We start from the raw sequence: 6,000 nt of genomic DNA, 5'->3' as shown, positions 1-6,000 counted from the left end.
AATTCCAGTTTGCTAGCTACTTGCTAGCAGACAGCCACACGCTAAACTGACAGGATGAGAGCTGAAAATGCTGTCAAAATGCTGTCAAAATGCTTTTTCCACCCCAATCTGGGACGAGTGTAATCTTTAAAAGAGTCAACTGTGGGCTTTTTCTCGGCTTACGGCCATACTACCCTGAGAACGCCCGATCTCGTCCGATCTCGGAAGCTAAGCAGGGTCGGGCCTGGTTAGTACTTGGATGGGAGACCGCCTGGGAATACCAGGTGCTGTAAGCTTTTTTTTTTTTTTTTTTTGCACCTCCGTCGCAAAAGTAAACTTTCACAAAAGAATTCCAGTTTGCTAGCTACTTGCTAGCAGACAGCCACACGCTAAACTGACAGGATGAGAGCTGAAAATGCTGTCAAAATGCTTTTTCCACCCCAATCTGGGACGAGTGTAATCTTTAAAAGAGTCAACTGTGGGCTTTTTCTCGGCTTACGGCCATACTACCCTGAGAACGCCCGATCTCGTCCGATCTCGGAAGCTAAGCAGGGTCGGGCCTGGTTAGTACTTGGATGGGAGACCGCCTGGGAATACCAGGTGCTGTAAGCTTTTTTTTTTTTTTTTTCACCTCCGTCGCAAAACTAAACTTTCACAAAATAATTCCAGTTTGCTAGTGTTAGTGTTGTACTCTTTGCGTGTTCAATTAACTGAATGGTGAGATTCTGTTGAAGAAGTTCCTTTGCAAAGGTTTTAATTACCAGAAGCTTCTGGTCCACATAGACAAACCATCCAAGCGATGTCTCTGTTCAAATGTGATCGCCTCTCTCCAGCTCACATCGTTATTTATTCACAAAAAGGGTTCAGAAAAAGGTCAGCCCACAACACACCTGGTTACAACTGAATACAAGAGAATCCGTTCCCATGGGTATAAATCAGATTAGAAAAAATACAATAATAATAAGCCTGACTCCCTTCCGACACAGCAAAATCCCCGGAACCTCCCTTTAGATTACGAATGAATAGACAGACCCGTTGCTCTTTCTCATGAAAGTAACACAGATAAGAATATAGGTCTATTCATACAGCCATACTAAATTAACATAATTATAAACGGCTAAAATATAATTTAAAACTAAAAAACAATGTTAATAATTCATCATTCCCTCATTTGAGCTCTTGAGAGCTCAACACATTAAAAAAAAATTTTTCAATGGTTGTGTGATAAAAATAATTATCCTTAAAACATCCCTTTAGCAAAAGAGGAGATAGTTTAGCAATCATATGACATTAAAAAACAATTTGATACATTTAAAAGATTTTTAGTGAAATAAGCATAGCATATGTGAGGCTTAACATAAAATGTTGTTCATTGAAAAGTGTCGCAATGTATCGGCAGACGAATATGTGTTCTTTGAAGCCATCTTGTGATGAAGTTCTTTGAAGGTCTTTTTTTTTTTTTTTAATGAAAAGAGTGTCGCAATAGTTCGTCTCTTCTTTAAGAATTTGGGGTAGACTACCCAAATTCTTCGATTTGTCACCTGGGATTATTCTGCCCAAAATGTGACTGATCAAAGGAATGATTGCCCAAGAAAAGGCACTTGCTCTTGATCCGTTGACTGATGTCCTCAAACGGCAGCTCCGGAACCGGGCACGGATTCAGCTGACGTGGCTCCAGGTCGGAGGTGATAAGATTGATGCTCCAGTTGTGGAATTTCGTCTCTCCTTTCAACCTGAGAGCATCTGTTGATGAGATGGCCGAGCCTGGCACGTCTCCTTTCCAGTTGTGGAATTTCTCCTCATCAACCCCCTGGGGCCGTTCTCCTGAGTGCAGAAACTTTTCATTTTTAGTTTTTCATAAACTCACATAAATTTTATTTGGAGGAAAAAACCCTGATAGTTTTTGTTAGTTGGGATTAGTAAATGTTATTTGATTAAGATCCGTAGGTCCTGTGCTGTTGGAACAGGAAAAGATCTATTTTTGTGACATTAAAATAGAGCCCAGCCCTTGATTGAGTTGAATGACATTCGCTCATTCATTAATATAAGACAGAGCTTATAAATATTTATTTTTCAAATAGGTTTTGTTCAATAATAGGTAATTTTTTACCATGACTAAATTTGTTCTAAATTTTCATAACTGTGCCTTTCATATCTTATTCTCTTCCCAGAATCCCATGACCGGCCGAATCCTGGCATGCTGGGAAAAACTCACATATATTCATATTATCTATACTCTTTTGCAAACACTGGGCTCCAAACATTACATTTTTCAAATATGATTCTGAGATAAAAGATATAATATAATATAATTACCTTCATTCGGCGAATATGCATTATTGTCCTTGCTTGCTTCAGACTTACTTTGCGATCGATTTCCTCTGATAGATTTCTTCATATTCAAACTGGTGGATTATCATTTTCAAACTCATCCTGTCAATTGGAGTGTAGGCCGATACCCCACAACCTTTTTAATTTCGTTTTTAAGTTTGATTTTAATTTTCTAACTCGTCTACATTGGTTAAATTCTTAAACATAAACTCCCTCATTTGACAAAGATCCACTGATTTTTTCAAACATGTCAAGATAAAGGGAGGACAAAATAGAGACCTCATGACTCAAAAGACGTCATAAATAACTCAACCCTCTAAATCAGGCTATGAGATAAACAAAAGAGCTACAAAACACTATAAAACTGAGCATAAGCAGATACAACTTAAGACACTAATATATGATGACTTTGGGGCCATAAAAATAGAGGTAACCATATTACTCTAATTCACACAAAATATTTCTGGGCTTTATAAATCACAGTGCTATAAAAAAAAAAAAAAAATCTAATTTAGCCATCAAACTCTCAGTTAGTCTTTTACTCGTTACTACTCATTCTATTCTGTTATTTATTTTATACTATAGCTGCAGCTGGACGAAGTCCAAAAAAGTTCCTCACGGGAAAAATAAAAATATATCATATCATAACATATTAATAAAATTCCCATTGTACCAATTCAGAAACTGATTCTCCCAAAAATATAGGCAAAAATTTAGTAGGCTATAGATTGAAATAAATTTTCTCAATCCCTCATTTCAAATTTACATATGTCGTTTTCAATTTTCTGAAATATCTTGCCATAGATCACAGTTCCCCACTCAACACATTAAAAATGCCTTGCATATCACTATGTAGCATTTTACTGAATGGATCACATCTCATTCCGACCACCAACTTTCTCAGTCCAGACCCCAGCAAAAGGCAGGACGGCAGCTGTTGTCAATGTTCAGTCCTGGCCAGCATGGCGGCTGCTGTGGCAGCAATGTTCAGAGCAGGCATTTAGATTTCCTCTGGATGCAAAACAGCCATAGGGGAGAAGTCACTAGAATGAGGCGTATACACAGTCACTGGGCATTGAGGAATTTGAACATCATGTTTTTCTTAGGCACAGGACGAGAAGACTGTTGCTCTGCGGCTTTTGACCTTTGATCTCTGCCACATCCATTCAGACGCTGTCTGCAATGTGGATCCGATGACACACAGTCTTTCTGAGAGCTCACCTGATCAAAAAATGCACATTCGTTGATACAATGCTTTAAAAATGCCAGACTGAGGATATGGGATCATAGCAAGACAGTTCACTCCCTGCTTTCTCAAAAATGTTTCGTAAAAAACACAGCCTCTTTATTCATTTCTTTTTCTTTTTTTTCTTTTTTTTCTCAATACCCCTTCAAATAGCTACTAGCCATACAACGTATCAGCAGCTGGGGCGCATCAGTGAAGGCCATCAAACCCTCATCGCCTTGGAACTCAAACATCAGTTTCTGAAATGACACACTCAGAAAAAAAAACAAATATTAAAAATCATTATCAACATGTCAATTCCAAAAACATTCATAACTCCTTATTCAACTATCTTACTTCCAGCCACAGCTATAAAGATGTAGGCATAATTATATCAACTCTCAAACAAAATGCCATTATTTTATCATTACTCTTTATTCATTTGTCCCGAAAAGGGAAAGTTAACAAATTAACCATCGTCATCAATCATTAAAGTGTAAAGATTTATTAGCTCAGTCACTAAAAAAAAATAAAAAATAAAAAATAAAAAATAAAAATAAAACACTAATTTAATATTATTTTTTCAAAAACTCAACAATATCTTTCAAATACTATTACTTATTTTATATTGTTTATCATTCCTCTCTTACCATTTTGACAAAAAAAGAGTCCCATTACGAGGACACATTATGCTCACAGCGCACAGCTCAGCCCCCACCTTTTTTTATTCTAACCTAGAAACGGGGGGGGGGGGGGGGGGAGGAATCTTAACATTATAAATCGCAAAACCTATTTTATCATATTCCCATTAATAAAACAAATGCCACTATCACAACAGTATCATCTCACACAAAACAACACCAAACTTAGTTAAAATATTAAAGAAAAACAAACAAAATCCCCATATGCACATTTCTCACATACAAACCCCCACCTTTTTTTAAAAGCTAGGTCACACACTCAAATGCATACGCACACACTCTTCAGTCATTATAAAAAAATAAATAAACGGTGTTATTCCTTCAATTCGTTGTCTACAAATCTTATAGCATTTAAACCGCAGCTTCGTACGGTAATTTCAATAAACGGGTTAACTTTAAACAAAGCACCCGTAAACAGCTCCAAAAATACTGGAGTCATTTTAGCATCAAATTCAGCCTTTTTTCATTACCAACAAAGAAAATACAAAAGTCTGACATACCATTTTGTCCAGCGAAAGCTTTGTATACAATCGATCCATAGTTCGTTTTTTCATTGTTCATCGACGCTTTTATTTTTCGCTGAACCGGAAGCGCATTCAGGACAAACCATTCTGTATCCGGGTCGAAATCGCCTCCATTTTGTTTATAGTTTTTGATGTATACATTCGGTTTTAATACAGTGACGTCTCACTTTTAATATTAATAGTTCAATATGTTAACACATATGGCCACACACAGACAGACATAAGAATTACGTGACCTCTCGTTTATACACAGCGGTTACCCAATCCCGCTGAGCTAAACTGTTCTCCATACATTGCAAAATTTCTGCAAGGCGCTCATTTTCAAAATAAAATGTCACGTACCATCGAATTTAACCGTAGAACAAAAGGAATTCATACGGTAATCCTGACCCCAAAACTACAAAAATAGGAACGCCAAAACTGAAATAAAATCTTTCACGTAATCTCTCGATTGCAAATACAGTGATACAAAAATCCAATCATCGCTGTAATCAACCTGGACCCCTTTCTGTTCAATTTCAAACAGGCGCTTTTTCAAATAAAAGACATATTACGTGTAGAGAACTTTCACACCAAGAGCCATGAACAATTATGTTACTTGTCCTCAAATCCGGCCAAAACTGCTTAAAAAACAGAAGCGCGTACCATAATCTTCGCGATCCTTAGTAAACAAGAAGGACTTGTTACGTCATCCGGCAAACCCTTTTATTCAATATATATTATGGTCTAAGGATTCTTCATAGCGTTGACGAAAAACAAAACAAATCAAAAAATTAACCGCTATTTCTTCCTGTACAAAAAAAGCTTCATCACTTCGAGTCTGCATCACGTCACCTTCAAATGCACCACTCCACGACGTGTTTAGTTCAATATCGTCGAAATTATCACAACTCACAATAGAACGACATCAAACTACACTCGTTCACACAGATCTCTTTTAAAATTTAGACAATTTTGGAAGACGAAAAAACCAGCTGCAGCGGACCAGACAGACAAAATTTCTTCTACGTGGATAAAGATCTCCACTTACCGGAATTAATATGGCGCCAGAAATTCCGCCCGTCAGGGAACGCCGCAGCCTGCTCAACGTCAACAACACCATCCGTTTGGTTCAACGGAGGAGACCATTCGTTATAATTCAGCGTCGGCGGTCACCATTTGTTAGAGTCGACAATATTAAGTATTGTACTCTTTGCGTGTTCAATTAACTGAATGGTGAGATTCTGTTGAAGAAGTTCCT

At 37.4% G+C, this 6,000-nt stretch overlaps 2 non-coding genes across 2 annotated transcripts; both read left to right on the top strand.

The window, feature by feature from the left end:
• Positions 1-156: 156 nt before the first annotated feature.
• On the top strand, positions 157-275 carry LOC147182947 (5S ribosomal RNA). Its single transcript, XR_015093576.1, has one exon. It is a non-coding gene; the product is annotated as a 5S ribosomal RNA (ribosomal RNA).
• A 197-nt stretch (positions 276-472) lies between these two features.
• Positions 473-591, top strand: LOC147182946 (5S ribosomal RNA). Its single transcript, XR_015093574.1, has one exon. It is a non-coding gene; the product is annotated as a 5S ribosomal RNA (ribosomal RNA).
• The last annotated feature ends 5,409 nt before the right edge of the window (positions 592-6,000 follow it).

This window comes from Leptonotus elevatus, chromosome 1 (genome assembly GCF_054856555.1).
Source record: "Leptonotus elevatus isolate MCC_2025b chromosome 1, RoL_Lele_1.0, whole genome shotgun sequence".
Lineage (NCBI taxonomy): Eukaryota > Metazoa > Chordata > Actinopteri > Syngnathiformes > Syngnathidae > Leptonotus > Leptonotus elevatus.
This window is presented reverse-complemented; position numbering and strand designations above follow the sequence as displayed.